We start from the raw sequence: 20,834 nt of genomic DNA, 5'->3' as shown, positions 1-20,834 counted from the left end.
TCATGTAACGTTAAAACATTCCCTCTAAGGCACCACGAGAGGCGCTTGGAGGCAAGTTGTGCGTTGTACTGTGCTACCAATCGCGACGTGGGAGGCGCCTGGCCCCAAGATGGGTGCCCAAAATTTCCCACTTTTATTCTCTGCTTCCCCTACGTTTGAAAGGGGCTAGGCTCCAACCAGATACCAAAGTCATACTCCTCCAATATTCATCCATTTTGGCTTTAATTTGCTCGCAATATTTTTAAATCACATCAAATTTCCTCCTAAACATATAAGTACCATTATTATGCTCAATTCATAAATATTCAAAACATAGTTAACTAGATCGAGGCATAATGCAAGGCAAATTACATGCAAAAAATAATATGAAATTTATAACCAAACATCGCCACCTCACACTTAAGCTCTTACTTGTCCTCGAGCAATCTAACACTTTGCTAACCCAACAATGCCACACAAGACATCATACAATGGAGGAACATTTAGCAATTCAATGTATTATACCTATGATCATGGTTGATACCAACAATTAAGCCATTGCATATGCATTCATGTACATCCCAACTTTCACATGCTGAAGTATATTCAAATTCAAACAAGCTTCCCATAACCACCCAACCTCAAAGACCGACTCATCGCCAATAAGCACTCTTAACTTGTGCACTCACCCAGCAAGAAAAATTTAATAATGTCATCTATCCATTCCAGTTGGCAAATGATTTCCAAATAGAGTAAGATACTCTAAAGAAAGCAAACTAAATTATAGATACGAAAGTTCCTTAAAAAGGGATGGCTTCACAACCTAGTTGGGATGGCTTGCCAAGATAGCTTCGACAACCCGTAAGGGATGGCTTGCCAAATAGGGGCTGACTTTAACAACACATGAGGAATGGCTTGCTAAGCTACACAAACAGTTAATAATCATGTGCCCTCGCCAAAGAACAAGAGAATATGTTGTACACACTCAAATCAAGAGTTTCAAATGTGAATTCAAGGATATCGTGAATAAAAAAAAGCGCTCACTCTCACAACGAATTTCATGTGCATCCCAAGGTCTTACCATAGGCTTTCCCTTAGTGTATGTCTCTATTAATATAAGCTCGCGAAACCTAGGATTAACGAGGTCTTTACGGGTTGTAGTATTGGCTAAGCGACAGGTAGGATATATTATGGGTATAGGGACTAACCCTCTTATGAACTTTAATCCACTACACTTAACAATCAAGTATCCAATCTTCATACCAAATTAATTCCATGAAATCGTACACAATTTGGCCCTTTTTCATTTTTCTTCTCTTTTGTATTTTCCTTTTCTACATTTTTTCAACACTCTCCATAAATTTATTGTTCCCGGCTAAAGATCTTTCAAAACATACGTGCACTTTTTGGCCTTTCTATGGATCCACTCAAAAGCTACTCTTACCCTACTCTTCTAGCGACTTAAATGCTTTCGAATGCAATGGTTCAACAAGATTCAATTAAAAAAAAATAGAAAATCGTCTTGTAATATGGGTGCCATAGAAAAGGTTTATAGGCTCAAATGGGCTAATAAAGGATAATTTTATATATGGTGGCATAATAGCTCCATGAACAATCAAATAGATACCTATGTTATATCCTAGACTCACAAAACTTATTTATTTTGCTTCGACTAACACACGAAAAAAGTTCCAGACTAACATGGGATAGCAAAAATATAATCAAGACCTTACATCACGCATTGCACATGACTCCCGTCAAGACGACTCCATTCCAATTCTCAAGTTAAAGCAAGTAATCACAAAGTCAAGACATATTAAGCAATAAACCACTACATGAACAACGAGTCAAGAAACATAGAGAAGGCATCACAAACAGGCTATTCGATTTATTCACGACATCAATTTATCTCAAAACATGTCAGAAAGGTAATTTGCGCGCTACGTCCTAACAATGCTAGCATCAAACATGTTAAAAGGCATATAGGAACATTCAAGTTTTTTTCCTCAGTTGGCTCAAGTTACATCCCTTGAAAAAAAAACCGATCCTAATGAAAAACCAAGGGAGATTATTATCTACCTACAACTAGCTAAAAAAAAAGAAAATATTTTTGAATTATTTATTGAACATTAATCCCTCAATTAAGTTGTCCAAGAGATCCATCGTCGGGAAAAGTCCAAAAGTTTTCTAGATTCTTTTGAATTTTGAATTTATTTGACTTTTTCAAATTAAGCTACTTAAACTAATACTAATATACTATACTACTAATTCTACAAACTAAGCAAATAAAAAATAAGAGGCTAATAATTAAAAATAAGAAGTTCATATTACTACTAATTATCAGAGGAAGTCCCCGGCCCCACACTAAAAAAGTGCAGTCTCCCTAATATACATACAAAACAATCATACTAGAGGGTAGAAAGAACGAACTTTTAGGGCTAATCGGACCCGTCCAAGTCGTACTCTAAGCCCTCTTCGTCAGACTCCTCATCAACCAATCCTCGAGCCTGCCTTGATCCATGGGACCTAGATTCGCCTACAGTGACGTCCTCAACAATGACCTTAATGGCTAATGGTCCATCAACCTCTCCGAACGGTGTTTTGGGAAAGACATGGAGATTGAGAGAGAGAAGGCAAAGATAAATAAAAATTAAAGAGAGATAGAGGAGGGGACTTACCTGTACGTTGGAGAGGATGAGGAGAGGTAAGGAGAGACAGATTGGGAAAGGGTTTGTTATGAAGTTATTCTATAGTATTATGTGAGGAAACGGTTTGGGAAATGTGGGTATTTAGGTAAACATGTAAGGGGGGAGACGGGTCGGGGCGGGTCAAACTCAAGTTAAGAGAACTTACCTGGGTGGGCTGACCTTCACCGGCAAAGAGGCACCTAGTGCCAACTAGGGTGCCTAGGGCCGAACAGGATGGCCCCTCATATTATTTCTCGGTTCTTGGCACTTTGATAGGTGCCTTTTGCCCATCGGGGCACTGACCTATTCTTCCCTCTCATTGTTAGGTGATGTTGTTAATCCCAAGCCTTTGTCTACTTTGTTGAAATGTCCATGCCACAACCTACTTACAAATATACGTTACAAAGAACTAAAAGAATTTGTCAAAAATACTATTCTAACAAGAAAAACTAGAAATCTTGCAAAAGCAATAAAAATTGGGTTGCCTCCGAACAAGCGCCAGATTAAACATCGCGGCACGATACAGTCTCAAGCCTAATCATTAGCGAGTATCACCTTTGACTTTTGACGATCAAAGTCACCTCCATAGTAGTGATTTACTCTTTGTCCGTTTACTAAGAATATCATTTCACATTCTAAGACTCGTAACTCAATTCCACCATATGGAGTGAATCTTACTACCATAAACGGGCCTGACCATCTTGATATGAACATCCCCGAAAAGAGACTCAACCTGAGGTGAACAAGAGAACCAATTGACCGAGCACAAACTCATGATTTTGAGTATGCTTATCATGCCATTACTTGGTCTTCTCTATATCCAACTTAGAATTCGCATATGCGTGTAAGCGAAACTCATCAACCTCTTTCAATTGCAGCATTCATTTTGCGCCCTCTAACTCAACAACAAAGTTCAACTTTTTAGTCGCCCAATAGGCCTTGTGCTCAAGTTCCACTAGTAAGTGGCACGTCGTACCATAAATTAGTATGTCATGAGAGCTACCAATTGGAGTTTTGTAAGAAGTCCTGTATGCCCATAGAGCCTCACCAAGCTTAGTAGCCAGTCTTTTCGACTCACACTAACTGTCTTCTCAAGAATTTGCTTTATCTGTCTATTTGACACCTCAATTTGACCACTAGTTTGAGGATGATAGGCGGTCTTAACCTTGTGCTTGATCCCATACTTTATTAAGAGATTATTCAATGGCCTGTCAAAGAAATATGTGCTCCATCACTTATTAACACTCTTGGGGTGCCGAACCTTGTAAAAATGTGCTTTTTCACATAGTTCACCACAATCTTGGCATCATTGGTAGGAAGAACAATGGCTTCTACCCACTTTGACACATAGTCAACGGTCACCAAAATGTACTTTTACCCATTTGAAGAGGGGATCAAACCCATGAAGTCAATTCCCCACGCATCAAAAATTTCAACCTGCATGATAACATGCAATTGAATCTCATGCCTTTTTGTAATCATTCTAGTTCTCTAACACCTATCACACTTTCTCATGAACTCATGGGCATCCTTAGACTCTAGCACACATCTCCTCACCAACTGGTCAGTGTGTAATTTAAACAAGAACGGCTCATCCCACACATAGGATCTCATATCCCATAAGAACTTCTTTTTAGCATGAGGTTCAAGGTTTAGTGGCATCTCTCCACTAGCCAGGTAATTCAGAAAATCTGCATGTCTTTGTATCTCACCGCTAATAATAGCCAACAACTGCTTATCGAGAAAACACTCATTGATCACACCTCCGGCAGCTACATGTGTCACGACCCAAATCACCCTGGTCGTGATGGCGCCTATCACAGTACTAGGCAAGCCAATTCAACATTTACCACTTTGAGTTCTTTTTATAAATTCATTTTTATAGAACAGATTAAGTCTCAAATCTTTCATTTTTAATATATCAAAAGAAATACGCGAAAACAAGTACAAAAATACATCAACATAAGCCAAATTCTGGTGTCACTAGTCATGAGCCACTAAGTACAACTAAAAACTATCTGCTTAATATAAATTAATCCTGAAAAAGTACTAGGATATGAAGGAGAAAGCCAAGGCTGTGAACGTCGTGCAGCTACCTTGCTAACTCCGAAAATACCCAGAAGCTGCTGAAAGCTCTCACTCTGGTGCTTTGACACGTGGATTTGCACACAAGGTGCAGGGAGTAACGTGAGTACGCCAACTCAGTAAGTAACCAAGGTAAATAATGTCTGACTGCAGTGACGAGTATTTAAAAATCATATGCATACTTTATCAAGAATCTCAACAGAAATATTAAAGTCAAAATCTGCAGTTCAATAACCAATTATCTCATAAAAACTCAAGTTTCAATGAAAATCCTTTTAAACATTTATTCAACATTTTTCAGTAGAGGCTTAGTATAAAAGAAGATTTAAAACAGAAAATCTCATAAACAAGCCCCTCGAGCAAAGTATCACTCACAAGTATAGCCCCTCAGGCAAGCCTCTCAGTCACTCGTGACTCAATTCTCGTCAATCAGTACTCACACTCAGCACTCCCGCTCAATAGATATATCATAATACATACCATTGTGGCATGCAGCCTGATCCGCAAAATATATAGTTGACTATGCTCACTGGGGGTATACAGACTCCGGAGGGGCTCCTACAGCTCAAGTGCAATATCATTGTGGCGTGCAGCCCGATCGAATATATCGTTGTGTCATGCAACCCAATCCATATATATAAATATCGCTACGGCATGCGGCCCGATCCATATATATATAATCCTCACCATCAGGTCCTCGACCTCTCTCTCAGTCACTAATCTTACAGCCACTCGGGCATATCAGTGAAAATCAGGGAACTCAGCCCAAACAGTTTTCATATATTTGAAAGTAGAGTAATGAAACTGAATCAACAATAAACAAGTAAAATAATGACTAAGGATATGTTGTCAAATCAAAACAGTGTGAGGAATGTAGTAAAATACCCCTAAGGGTCCAAACAGTTCGGCACAAGGCCCCAAACATGGATTTTAGCCTAAGTTAGCAGATTCATTTCTAAAACACATGGATATAAAATAAATAAATATGCAGCTCTACAATCGCCACAGACAGACCAAGTCACAATCCCTATGGATGCATAGCCATACGCCTGTCACCTAGCATGTGCATCACATCATTTCTCTAAACAGTACAAAATTTCGGGGTTTCATACCCTCAGGTCTAGATTTAGAATCGTTACTTACCTCAAACCGGATGAAATCCTACTCCGCGACACCCTTTCCTCTTGACTCGGCCTCAACTCGCATGGAATCTATCCAATATCAGAATCATAACATCAATATACGCTAAGGGAATAAAGACCAAGCGAAAATAATCAAATTACATCAAAAATCCTGAAATTAGTTAAACCCGACCCCCGGGCCTACGTCTCGGAATCCAAAAAAATTACATCAATAGAATCCTTATCCTCTCACGAGTCCATATATACCAAGGACATCAAAATCAGACCTCAAATGGCCCTCCAAATCCCCAATTTTTACCTCTCCAATTTCAAGCCATAACTTCCCAATTTTTCACCCTTAATCTCATAACTTTCATGCTTAAACAACTGAAAATCAACATAGAATCGAGTTTTAGGTTCAAGAAAATTACCTATTGGAAACCCTCTTGATTCCCTTTTCAAAACCCTCCAAAAAGCTTCAACTCCGGATAGAAATGGTGTAAACAATCGAAATTTCGTGAAGGCAAGAATTTATATGTTCTGCCCAGGGGTTCCGCATCTGCGGTCCAATACCGCACCTACGACAAGAAATCCGCATCTGTGGAATTTCACTTAAAGTCCAAATCTGCACCTGCGATCAAGCCACTGCATCTGCAAGCTCACAGTTGCGACTAACCTTACACATTTGCGATGCATCCCCGGCCAACTCGCCTTCACTCTTGCGATCATAATGTCGCTTCTGCGGCTCTCACCTGCGGTCCCCAATCCACAAGTGCGGTTATGACAGAAACACAATAGCTTTAGCTACAAACTCCATTTTCCAACTCTCCGCTAACAATCTAAAATCATCTCGAGGACTCATCCAAAAATATGAACAAGTCACTATCATCATTACAACTCAAACCAACCCGCGGAACACTCGACACAACATCGAAACACCAAAACACCCTTGGATTCAAGCCTAAATTCCAAAACTTCTGAATTCCGCAATCGATCCAAAAACCTATCAAACCTCATCCGAATGACCTAAAATTTTTCACACACGTCACAAATGACATAACGGACCTACTCCAACCAACACGATACAATGAAATGTAGCTAAACAACATATAAGACATCAAAAATGGGGAGAACAAGACTAAAACTAATGAAACGACTGGTCGGGTCGATATAATATGATTCCAAGTTTCCAACCTAGACAAGTGATCGGCCATTTAATTCTCTGTTCCTCTATGATCTCGGTTCTCTAAGTCAAATTCCTGCAAGATTAAAACCCATCGGATTAGCCTCAGTTTAGCATATTTATTTTTGACTAAATACTTGATGGATGAATGGTCTGTGTAAACAATGACCTTAGTGCGAACCACATAAGCCCAATGTTTATCAAATTCCTAAACTACAACAAGCAACTCCTTTTTGGTCACGGTATAATTTATTTGAGTAGGAGTAAGAATCTTGATTACGTAGTAAATGGAGTGAAACACTTTATTCCTTCTTTGACCCAACACGGCCCCACTTGCACCGTAGCTGGCATCATACATCAGCATGAATGGCTCATTCCAACCGGAGCCACTATAATTGATGTATCTACTAACTTTTATTTCAGCTCCATGAATACCTTAAAACAAGCATTGTCGAGCTTGAATGGCACATCCTTTTCTAACAACCTACACAATGGAGAGGAAAATTTTGAGAAATCCTTAATGAATCAGCGATAGAAACCTGCATGTCCCAGTAAAATTTGGAATCCTTTCACGGAAAATGGTGGTGGAAACTTCTCAATTGCTTTTACTTTAGCCTTGTCAACTTCCAACCCATCTTTGGACACCTTTGTGCCCCAAAACATTCCCTTCGTTCACCATAAAATGGCATTTTTTCTAGTTCAGCACAATATTAGTTTCCTCAAATCTAGCAAGTATTATAGCAAGATTAGTTAAATATTCATCAAAAGAGGGACCAAACACAGAAAAATCATCCATAAAGACCTCAACAAGTCGTTCCACAATATCTCTGAAAAATGCCATCATACACCTTTGAAACGTTTTTAGTGAATTATATAACACAAATGGCATTCTCTTAATTACATAGGTTCAATAAGGGTATGTAAAAGTGGTATTCTCTTACTCTTTCGGGGCAATAGCAATTTGATTATACCCTGAACATCCATTGAGGAAACAGTAGTATTCCTGTCCGGAAAAAATATCAAGCATTTGATAAATAAAGAGGAGGGGAAAGTGATATTTTCGTGTAGCATTATTCAACTTTCTGCAGTCTATGCATATTCGCCAATCATTTACTGCCCTAGTTGGGATTAATTCATTTTGTTCATGCACTGCAACAGTCATACCTCAAGAAATAAAATGAATACATCTATTTTTATGTGAAAAATCACTCGGCTCAAAAGGTGCAAAGACCACGACCTACCACGTAGGATTTTCAACTGCAACTCCACTACAACAATTAGCCAAAATGCAAGAGTATTATATGCAAGAAGAATGCAGGGCTAACGCCCTTTATATCAGACGTCGTCTATTCAATGGCATATTTGTGCTCTTTTAGCACTCTCAACAACTTTTCTTCCTGCAAGTTAGAAAAATAAGAAGAAACAATCACAGGTAAAGTAGTTAGAACTTCCAAATATGCATAATGAAGATTATAAGAAAATGGTTTAAGTTCCAATTTTGGGGTCTTCTTAATAGAAGGCATAGGTTCTTCTCTAATGTATTCACATGATGCATACAAAATGTGCATCATCTCCTCAACCCCTTCTTGAAGTTCCATGTGATTGAGCTGCATCAGTGCCTATTCTTGTGCATCATCTTTAAATGAATGTATCCCTAGGGTTGGTTCGTCTTCTTCCAATACATAAATCAAAGCAAGGTCCTCTTAATGACGAGGCAACTGAATGGCTCGATACACATTGAAGACGGCTTCTTCATTGCCCACTCTCATGATCATCTTACATTCTTAAACTTTGAGAATAGCATCTTTAGGGGCCAAAAGAAGTCTCCCCATGATGATAGGAACTCGTTCAACAGCTTTATAGTCCAAGATGATAAAGTTTGTTGGGATGATAAACTTTCTAATCTATAGCGACACATCCTCAATTACCTCCTCAGGGTATGCAGAAGATCTATTATCCAATTGTAGTATTATCGTGGTAGGTCTCGGGGCTCTTAAGTATAATTTCTTGAATGCTGATAACGACATCAAATTTGTACTTACACCCAAATCATATAGAACTCTACCGATATCAACCTCACCAATCCTCACATGGATGGTAAAGTTACCTGGATCCTTAAGCTTTTGTTGAAGCTTGTGTTGGATCCTAGAAGTACGCTCCTCAGTGAGTGTGATGGTCTCAAACTCGGTTAACTTTATTTTATTTTCCACTATGTCCTTGATATTATTTAGCATATTTTGGCACATCACGGACCATGTCTACCAAAGGAATGTTCAAATGTATCTGCTTCAGCATATCTTGGAATTTGTGAAATGTGTGGTCATAATTCTTCTTTTTCATCATTTAAGGAAAATGATGTGGTACCCTTTCTGCTACATACTCAGATTTGGCTACATTTTTCTTGGCCACCTCCACGGGTTTTGGAACTTTTTCCTCTTCGAGCCCAGATGAATCCTTCTTTTTTTAGGCACTTCTACCAACTCTCTCCCATTTGTCAATGTAACTACATTGACTTGAGGATTCTTCTCTATACCGCTTGGTAGAGCTCCTGCAGGTCTAGTGGTTTAACTATTTACCATATGCCTAAATCGCCTTCTAGATTTTCAAACCTTTTACGCAACTTTTGATTATCATCCATTATCTTCTAGTTATCGAGCAAGAGCTTTTTTATCCTATGTTTTATGGTAGTTTCGGTGGATGATTTTAATTACCTTGAGTCCTGTTGTTGCTCTAGTTTCCAACTTATGAGAATTTAGGATGGTTCCTCCAATTCAAATTGTATGTGTTACCGGACTGAGTGTTCTAATTCATCGGGATTTTACTTTATTGCCCCACATAATAGATGGATTCAGGGTTTGTAGTACATTGTTCACCTGTGTGGGCTTCCCCACAAAACTCATAATAAATTGTCACTTATTGCACATGCACACCGGTTGCAATTGTTCTTAAGGGAGCTTTCTAGCTTGATTGGCTATATTATCCCTCAACTATGTGAGGGCATCTATTTCAATCATACCACCTGTGTTAGGCCTGATTGCTCTACTTGGGTCTCCTTCTCTTTGCTAGTTTTGATCATTTACAGTAAAGTTGTTCAGGTAGGCTTGGATTTTATCATATGGCTTCTCCATACACATACCTCCGCAAGCGAAGTCTACGTACATCTTGGAGGCTTCATCTAAACTTTACACAAAAAGTGTGACCCAAAACTTCATCTGTTTGACCGTAGTGTGGGCAGTCTCTGAATAGCTTCTTAAATCGCTCTGAAGTTTGTTGATGAGTTTTGCCTTCCTTTTGTTGGAATCCACAAATGTGGCTCCTTAGAGATTTTGTTTTTCGACAGAGGAATAAATTATTCAAGAATTTTTGTGCTAGATTATCCTAGGTTCTGATTGAATATGCAGGCTCCTTTTGTAACCATTTCTTTGCTTTCCTAAATAGTGAAAAGGGAAATAATGTCAGTCTGACGTAATTCAAAGAGAAATTTGAAACTTTGTAGGTATATGTGATCTCCAAAATATTCTGAATCTGCCTTTGTGGATCCTTATGTGGCAACTATACATATTGACCTTGGTATTGTAGGAGTTGCACCATGTATTATTTTAGCTCAAAATGGCCGGTGATGGTTGGCTTGATAATGGCTTGTGTCACATTTCCAAGGCTACGCATTGTAGCTGCGATCCCTGGTAGTTCTTGATTGTCTGTCATCCTTTCATATTTTGAAAGTTCCACAATTGCTTATTGATTTTTGGTTTCCTTAACCTATGTTGCCGCTCTTGTTGTGCTTTAGCTTCTTTTGCTTCTTTTGTTGCTTTTTTTATTTAGGTAGAAGAGTGTCTCATGTTTATTCTCAAAGGGTTCAAGTTTATATTTACCCTCATCCTTCTTCTCTGACATTTATTTCACAAGTACGTGAGACAGATCGTGTAAATAAAACAAGTCAAAATATGAACAGGAAACTTATAAAATTAACTCAATTAAACTATCAATTGCTAAGTCCCTGACAACGACACCAAATATTTGTTGGTTACCGTAGTACACGCAAGTATACGTGGCCGCCAAGTAATAAAGTGACTTGAAAGTCCTATGTCGAACCCATAGAGACTCGGAATAATTATTAACTAAGTTAACTAAAATTATTTAACTATTCAATATAATTAAAAGTGATGGTTTTTTCTACTAGGACTACTATTGTGAAATTTAAACAAGTAAACAACTAAATTAATAAGAAGAAAGCTATTGTGGTTGAATTTTAATTAAATGAGATGGATATTCGGGGTTTGTGGTCGGATTATTAATCCTTTTGGGTTCGTAATTGTTACAACCCATATCCACATGTGTTAGTTCATGTCATATATTAGTTAACATAAATCCAAGAAGGAATTATCTTTGAGATGATAAGAAGTCAATCCTATTGGTCTTAAGTGATACAAGAGTGTATAAGGGTGATTAACCAGTATTAGAAGTTAAACGAATCAAGGATGTTGTAACTCGTAATTTCAGGTAATCTAATAGTGCTTAATACAATCAAGAGGTCATTTATTAAGGTATTTTAATCATATAATATCCGTATCATAAGTCTTAAAGTCAAACGAGTTATGAAACAAAAGTCGACAAAAGTTGTCGCAACTTAGGTTCATAATTTTACTTAAACATTAGGTCAAATGTTTCTAATCTTTTCTCATAATTTACAAGGAATTACGGGGTGATCTACCAACCAAATTAAAGATCTATGAGTCTATCTTCCAACACATTAACCCGTTCATCGATACGATCTCGGAGTAGAGAGATATTCGCGTTTTCGCGAGACTGCGCCAAGCACCTCTCTATGGGGCCCACTAAGGCGGTTTAAGATATTTGGACCTATATAGGATGCCTCCAACCCATTTTAAGTCATTCCTTCTCACTATTTTCAGACCTTAGAACCCTAGGAACATCCTCTCAAGGTTCTCTCAAGATTCAAGACCCAAAAAAGGGCAAACAACACAAATCAAGTGTCGGGAATTCCGTGGCGCTAGTAAGTCTCTTGTTCTTCTTGTTGTTGCTCATTTTTGTGTCGTTCCAGCTCATGTGGGAGGTTGTTTTAAAGGGTTTATGTTCTGTAAATACTCCCTCGTGTTCTTAATATCAATCCTAGGTAATTTCAAGCCTTCTAAAGTGATTCTAGTGCCGAAAAACACTAATTGATCGCTAGTTTTGCTTTTTTGTTGTTGTGGCAGCATTGGAGGGATATTTCATGGAAATTTAAGGTCAAATTGGAGTTGTTATTTCTGTATAAAGGTAAGGAACCTCTTACTCTATATGTATTTAAGATTATCCAAGTTGCAGCTAAGCCATTGAAGCTAGAACTTGTGAAATATATATCGAAAGGCTTGGAAGTAATGTTATTGTTTTGTGGACTGTTTTGCGTTGTTGTTGGGCTGCGTATTTTACTACTATCTTGTGGAGTTTTGGAGGAGTAAGGGTGTGGAGAAACACCATATATATGTAGGGCTATGGGCTGATAGTTATTCGTAACATTTCCAGGTTGTTTGACACGACTACGGTGGTCGTCGTATGTATGGAGTGATTAGGCTGTGTGTGGACTATTTTGGGAGGCTCAATATGTTTATTATTGATGTTGTTTGGGCTGTTTGGTGACTGTTTTGAATGGTGTGAGGTCATATATATAAGGGAGGTGCTGTCCGTTTCATCGTAAAATAGGTTGTGGTCGATACATAATAGTTATGACGCTTAAATGATAATGATAGTATCGTTTCTCTTATTGTAGACTAAGGATTTTGACAATTGCATAGCTTGAGATTGGAGCAGTATATACAAGGTATGCGAGGCTATCCCTTTCCTTCTTTTGCACGACCCCGATTGTACATAATGTAATGAACGATCTTCCAAGATACTCTACTCTTAGAAGCTAGCAGTACTTACATTGTTTTCCCTCTTATGGAACAATTGATGTTAATGTTGCTTCTCTTAGTCTTATGTTATCAATGTTGTTGGTACTTCCTGATCTTATAAGGTTCATAGTGAAGAGTTAGTCCTAATAACGTGTACATAGGATACCGACCTTACGTCACTCCGAAAGGTTTAGAATGTGATTCCATGAGTCGAGCATGCATTATATATATGTATCTATTTTACTCTACCGAGCCACGCTATAGTTGGCCGGGTACAGCACCTATTGTGCAACCACTGATCAGTTGGGTTTTACCGAGCTCCACGTGGCCGGGTACGATTCTACCGAGCCTATTATGGCCGGGTACGATATGATGATGATGATGATGCCCATAGAGGCGAATGCTTTAAAGGTTTATGTATTTATACATATGTATCATGCATTTCATGTAAGTAGCCCTCAAAGGTACTAAGATGTTACAGGTTGTATATTCTCTATCCTTGCTTACATTACTGATCGTATTTATGGTTACTTGCCTTACATACTCAGTACTTTATTCGTACTGACGTCCTTTTATTTGTGGACGCTGCATGTCGTGCTGCAGGTCCTGATAGACAGGCAGGTGCAGCTTCCCCACCACAGTAGACTGTCCAGTTCAGCGGTGATTGGCGAGATCCCTTCTCCGGACTTGCCTTGGTCTTGGTATGCAATTTTTGTTATAGACATTATGGGTATGTCGGGGCCCTGTTCCGGCTATGTTGCAACACTTATGTTCTTTTAGAGGCTCATAGACAGGTGTCGGCTCATGTATAGTTTGGTATGCCTTGTCGGCTAGTTTTTGTTGTATAGTCTTTCATAGTAGCGTGGTAGCTCATACCTTATATGTAGTTTCTTGATTGTCTGGTCATCCCCTGCTATGTATGTTCATGCCGTCATATTTTATTGCTGGTTGTCTATGATCTAGGTCTACCATTTATATTGATCTCGTCAGCCCTAAAAGATAATAATGAAGGTTAGATGAAATGTGCATTGGTGCTCGGCAAGTGTGGTCGGGTGCTAGTCATGGCCCTTCAGTTTGGGTCATGACAGTAATTACACCTGTTAATCTGAATTATCTATGATTGATGGTTGACCGAATTGTTTGTAGAAATCGTTTTCATGAATTTCATCATCAAATCTATGAATTTTAAAGTAGAAATTGGAGAGTTTGGGTAGAATTTAGAAAGCTTGTAAAATTGAGATTTAGACCCCGAATTGAGGTTGAATTTCGAAACAAATCACATACATGTGCTTAGGGTGAATATGTAATCAGGATTTGGTCTTAATCTCATATTTCAATCACGTGGACCCATATTGACTTTTCCAATTATGTTAAAGATTTAACCTTTTTCATTCGAGGGTAGTTTCTAAAGCTTGTTTTGAATTATTTGAACGATATTTGAGTAGATTTGATTGGTTTGGAGACTTGCTTTAAAAAAAAGTCATCTTGGATAGTTTATTGTGTTCCAGAAAGAGGTAAGTATCTTGCCTAGCTTTGTTGAGAGATGTTTTCCTAATTAAATGATAATGTTTGCTATATGCGTGGATAATGTATATGCAAGGTGATGGGTGTATATGCATGTGTCAGGGTTATTCATATTTGGGGTAGATTATATGATTCTTAGTGCCTTGTTGGACTTCGTGATTTTCTTGCCTAATGTTTTACTTGACTTTTATAATAGTATGAGTACAATTGTAATGTCAAAGACCATGCTTTAGCTTACTACAACTTGATTGAATTTGATAGACTCTTTGTGAAAATATTGATGTGCTAAATTCGTTCATAACTATACCAAAATTACTAATACATATCTATGTCTGTTATTCTTGAGATACTTGAGTTCCATACTTATATTGAATATCATGCTTGAGCTTTATTGAGGTACTTGAAACACGGGGTTCTTGAAGTTTATTGATTTTTTTACTGGTGCAAAAGACGTGAGTGTCGTTCATATGGTATATTTTGCTTAACCTCTCTTCTTGATGTTATCTATGCTTCCTAACTTACTTGTTTTGATGTATATGTGCTTGGTAAGGAAGAGTATAAAGAACGAAGGGAGATGTCATGTCATTTGTTTTATATTGTCATGTGAGGAAGCGAGTAAACACATGAAGGGTGATGTAGACCATTGTTTTTACATTCTCATATGAGGAAGAGAGTAAAACACGAAGAGTAACACCATGCTATTGTTTTTATATTATAATGTGAGGATGATATTTGATGGCATGAAGGTTATTCCTTGCAGCCGAAGATGAGAGACATGCATTATATTTTATTATTTATCCATAGCGTATACCTTCATACCTTTATCTTGAGTTGTTATTGTTGCACCTATTCTTTTTGTATTGCTTATTGTTATCATGTCTTTGCATTTAACCTTATTTGTTATTGTTCTATCCATGCCTTCTATCTATTATTTTGTTACATTCATGCTTCCTTCTTATTTGTTATATTTACATCCATGTCTTCGCTCATTTATTGTTGTTTTATTTAAACTTGTACCTTGTTTGTTATTGAAATCTATGTTATCCTATCTTATTTTCCATCGTTACTTATGTTCATCCTACCTTGTCGGTTACCGTTATCCATACACTTATGCCTTATTTGTTATTGTTATCTGTGTACCTTCTACTTCGTTGTTACTGTTGTTGGTATTCCTTCTATCTGGTTGGTACTATTATACATATTCTTGGCGAGGATGAGATAAATCCACAAACGGTGTTTCCATTCCAATTAATTTGATATGCATGCATATATTTTGTGAGGATGAGATAAATGCACGAAGAGTGTTGTCGTGCCATTTAATTGATATATTGAGCATATTCCTCATATTATGAAGATTCGTGGGTTTACTATGTTGTTCTAGTGGTTATTGCTTTAAACTTATGAATTGAGATGTTAGAAAAGGATTGGTTGTGATATTGAGAAAACTGACTGTTACCTCTTTTAGTTAATCATTTACTACTTTTCGTAATTGTTTTTGTAATCTACTTTGTTATTTCTAGTGTTGTTTCTATTGCAAATTTAACTAAATAGGTTATATTAGTGAGTATCTTTTGACTTAAACACCTCGTCACTACTTCACCGACGTTAGTGAAGATACTTACTGAGTATATGGGGTCAGTTGTACTCATACTATATTTCTCCACCTTGCATGTAGATATTTGGAAAAGAGCAGTCATGGAGTTCGAGAGTCTAGCATTAAAGACGTACCATCACTCCTGATACAAGCTACTATTTGTTAGCGATAGATTAAAAATTATAACTCTATTTATGAGGGTTTTCTATATGCCTCTCTTTGTGCTTGGATTGGTATCGTCCCTCTGGAGATAGGTGATTGCCCATGTTACTTTAGGCCATGTAAGTGTGGTCGGTACATGAATTTTGTACTGGGTCGACATGAATTTGTATTGGGTTGTTGTGATACATGGATTGTGTATCGGGATACATGGATCTTGTATCGGGGTGCATGGATCTTATAATGGTTTGAGCTCATTCATATTATGGATTCATTTAGAAGCATTCATTTAAATGTTAACTATTGCACGCCATGCATACATACTAGTTGGGAGCCTCGACTCTGTTGATTGAAGCATGCCAGTTTTACATGCCATAGTTGGGCAACATTATGATTATCTGTAAATTGAAAAAGCATGCTTTAGGTCTTTCGAATATTTTTATATCTTTATTCCTATTGATCATGAGGATATATACTGTTCCAATTTCAGGCTTGTATTGTTTTTGTGTTGTAAGTATTCGGATGCATCTAATCTCGCCACTACTTCCTCGAGGTTTGACTTGATACTTACTGGCACCGAGTGTGGTATACTTATAGTAAGTTTTTGTACATATTTGTACAAGTTTTGAGAGTGGCATTATGATACCTTTTGAGCTGAGTAGGAGCGTGTTATTAGGGCTTTCATGGTGAGCTACTACACTGCTTCGATCCGCAGCAGATGGAGTCCTTGTCCTTATTTATCTCCTGTTTATTTTCTTTCTCACAGACAGTTCAAGTATTCAGACTTGTACTTATTATGTAGTTGCTCGTGTACTCGTGTCACTTAGTTCTTGGGGGTAGTATTGTTTTGGACGTGTTTAGACCATGTTTTACTTGTATGAGATATTTTACTGTTTGAGATTATTCTTGCTTTTATTTATTATCTAACTATGTTAAATAAAGAAAATTGGATTATATTCTATTAGTTGCGAGTTATGTTGCTTAGCAAGTACGGCTAGGCGCCATCACGAACTGAGGTGGGATTTTGGATCGTGACAGTAACTGATAAGACAAAATATTGTATTGGGTATGTTTACTTCCCTAAGCTAACTAAAAATAATTAATTGTCCAAGATAATAAAAAATGATGGTTTTTTTTAAATTTCTCTCAGAAACATTACCTCTAAGGCATCATGAGAGGTGTCTGGAGCCAAGTTGTGCGCCAACTTTCTACTATGCTACCAATAGCGACGTGGGAGGCGCCTGGCCCTATGATGGGCGCCCAAAATTTCCCACTTTTGTGCTCTGCTTCCCTACATTTTGAAAGTGGCAAGACTCCAACTTGATACCAAAGTCATACTCCCTCAATTTTCATCCGTTTTGGCTTTAATTTGCTCACAATATTTTTAAATCACTTCCAATTGCCTCCTACACATATAAGCACCATTATTATGCTCAATTCATAAATATTCATTCCATAGTGAACTAGATCGAGGCATAATGCAGGGTAAATTACATGCAAAAAATATGAAATTTTTAACCAAACATTGCCACCTCAGACTTAAGCTCTTGCTTGTCCTCGAGCAAGCTAACACTTTACTAACCCAACAATGCCACACAAGATATCATACAATGGAGGAACATTTAGAAATTCAATGTATTATACCTATGATCATGGTTGATACCAACAATTAAGCCATTGCATATGCATTCAAGTACATCCCAACTTTCACATGCTGAAGTATATTCAAATTCAAACAACATTCCCATAACCACCCAACCTCAAAGACCGACTCATCTCCAATAAGCACTCTTAACTTATGCATTCACCCAGCAAGAGAAATTTAATAATGTCATCTATCCATTCCAGTTGGCAAATAATTTCCAAATAGAGTAAGAGACTCCAAAGAAAACAAACTAAATTATAGATACGAAAGTTCCCTAAAAAGGATGGCTTCACAACCTAGTTGGGATGGCTTGCCAAGATAGCTTCGAGAATCCGTAAGGGATGGCTTGCCAAATAGGGGCTGACTTCAACAACACATGAGGGATGGCTTGCCAAGCTACACAAACAGTTAATAATCATGTTCCCTCGCCAAAGAACAAGAGAATATGTTGTACACACTCAAATCAAGAGTTTCAAATGTGAATTCAAGGATATCATGAATAAAAGAAATCACTCACTCTCACAAAGAATTTCATGTGCATCCCAAGGTCGTACCATAGGCTTGCCCGTAGTGTATGTCTCTATTAATTTAAGCTCGCGAAACCTAGGATCAACTAGGTCATTACGGGTTGTAATATTGGCTAAGGGATAGGTAGGATATATTTTGGGTATAGGGACTAACCCTCCTATGAACTTTAATCCACTACACTTAACTTTCAAGTATCCATTCTTCATACCAAATTTATTCCATGAAATCATACACAATTTGGCCCTTTTTTCTTTAAGCACATCTATACATTCACTAGCCAGAATTAAGGCGAATTAGAGCTGTATTTTCTATTTTTCATTTTTCTTCTCTTTTTGTATTTTCATTTTCTACTTTTTTTCCAACACTCTCCATAAATTTAGTGTTCCCGTCTAATGATCTTTCAAAACATACGTGCAAATTTTGGCCTTTCTATGGATCCACTTAAAAGATACTCTGACCTTGCTCTTCTAGCGACTTAAATGCTTTCGAATGCCATGGTTCAACAAGATTCAATTAAGAAAAAATGGAAACCATCTTGTAATATGGGTGCCAAAGAAAAAGTTTATATGCTCAAATGGCCTAATAAAGGATAATTTTATATATGGTGGCGTAATAGCTCCATGAACAATCAAATAGATACCTATGTTATATCCTAGACTCACAAAACATAATTATTTTGCTTCGACTAACACACGAAAAAAGTTCTAGACTAACATAGGATAGCACAAAATATAATCAAGAGCCCACATCACACATTGCACATGACTGCCGTCGAGGCGATTCCATTTCAACTCTCAAGTTAAAGCAAGTAATCACAAAGTCAAGACATATTAAGCAATAAAGCACTACATGAACAACGAGTCAAGAAACATAGAGAAGGCATCACAAATAGGCTATTCAATTTATTCACGACATCAATTTTATCTCAAAACATGCCATGAAGGTAAATTGCATGCTATGTCCTAACTATGCTAGCATCAAACATGTCAAAAGGCATATAGGAACACTAAGTTTTTTTCCTCAGTTGGCTCAAGTTACATCTCTTGAAAAAAAAACCGATCTTAAAGAAAAACCAAGGGAGTATTATCTACCTACGACTAACTAAAAAAAGAAAATATTTTTGAATTTTTCATTGAACATTAATCCCTCAATAAAGTTGTCCAAAAGATCGATCGTCGGGAAAAGTCCAAAGGTTTTCTAGATTTTTTGAATTTTGAATTTATTTGATTTTTTTCAAATTCATCTACTAAAACTAATACAAATATACTATACTACTAATTCTACTAACTAAGCAAATAAAAAATAAGAAGCTAATAAATAAAATTAGAAGTTCATATTACTACTAATTATCAGAGGAAGTCCCCCGGCCCCATACTTAAAAAATACAGTCTCCCCAATTTACATACAAAACAATCATACCAGAGGGTGGAAAGAAGGAACTCTCAAGGCTAATCGGACCTATTCAATTCGTACTCTGAGCCCTCTTCGTGGGACTCCTCATCAACAAATCCTCGAGCCTGCCTTGATCCATGGTACCTAGATTCACCTACATTGACATCCTCAGCAATGCCCTTAATGGCTAATGGTCTATCAACCTCTCCGAATGGTGGTTTGGGCAAGATAGGGAGATTGAGAGAGAGAATGGGAAGATAAAGAAAAATTAAAGAGAGGTAGAGGAGGGGACTTAATTGTACGCTGGAGAGGATGAGGAGAGGTAAGGAGAGAGAGGGAGATAGAGATAGAAAGAGACGATTGGGAAATGGTTTATTATGAAGTTATTCTATATTATTATGTGAGGAAACTGGGTGGGAAATGTAGGTATTTAGGTAAACATGTAAAGGGGGAGACGGGTCGGGGCGGGTCGAACTCAAGTTAAGAGAACTTACCTGGGTGGGCTGACCTTCACCGGCAAAGAGGCACCTAGTGCCAACTAGGGTGCCTAGGGCCGAACAGGATGGCCCCTCATATTATTTCTCGGTTCTTGGCACTTTGATAGGTGCCTTTTGCCCATCGGGGCACTGACCTATTCTTCCCTCTCATTGTTAGGTGATGTTGTTAATCCCAAGCCTTTGTCTACTTTGTTGAAATGTCCATGCCACAACCTACTTACAAATATACGTTACAAAGAACTAAAAGAATTTGTCAAAAATACTATTCTAACAAGAAAAACTAGAAATCTTGAAAAATCAATAAAAATTGGGTTGCCTACCACCTAGCATCTGATTAAACGTCGCGGCACGATACAGACTCTCGTCTAATCATTAGTGAGTATCAACTTTGACTTTTGATGATCGAAGTCACCTCCATAGTAGTGATTTACTCTTTACCCGTTTACTATGAACATCATTTCACATTCTAAGACTCGTAACTCAATTGCACCATATGGAGTAACTCTTACTACCATAAACGGGCCTGACCATCTTGATATGAACTTCCTC

General features: G+C 37.6%; 1 long non-coding RNA gene across 2 annotated transcripts; it reads right to left on the bottom strand.

The window, feature by feature from the left end:
• Positions 1 to 8,344: 8,344 nt before the first annotated feature.
• On the bottom strand, positions 8,345 to 20,502 carry LOC142179400 (uncharacterized). Of its 2 annotated transcripts, none has more exons than XR_012707407.1 (3): positions 19,816 to 20,502; positions 17,383 to 17,629; positions 8,345 to 8,452 (listed from the first exon to the last, which is right to left on the bottom strand). It is a non-coding gene; the product is annotated as an uncharacterized LOC142179400 (long non-coding RNA). The 2 variants fall into 2 exon arrangements; XR_012707406.1 differs by having other exon boundaries at positions 8,351 to 13,938; positions 19,816 to 20,501.
• Positions 20,503 to 20,834: the final 332 nt, after the last annotated feature.

The sequence above is a fragment of the Nicotiana tabacum genome, chromosome 3 (genome assembly GCF_000715075.1).
Source record: "Nicotiana tabacum cultivar K326 chromosome 3, ASM71507v2, whole genome shotgun sequence".
NCBI lineage: Eukaryota > Viridiplantae > Streptophyta > Magnoliopsida > Solanales > Solanaceae > Nicotiana > Nicotiana tabacum.
The sequence above is the reverse complement of the archived record's forward strand: the minus strand, read 5'-3'. Positions and strand labels throughout refer to the sequence as shown.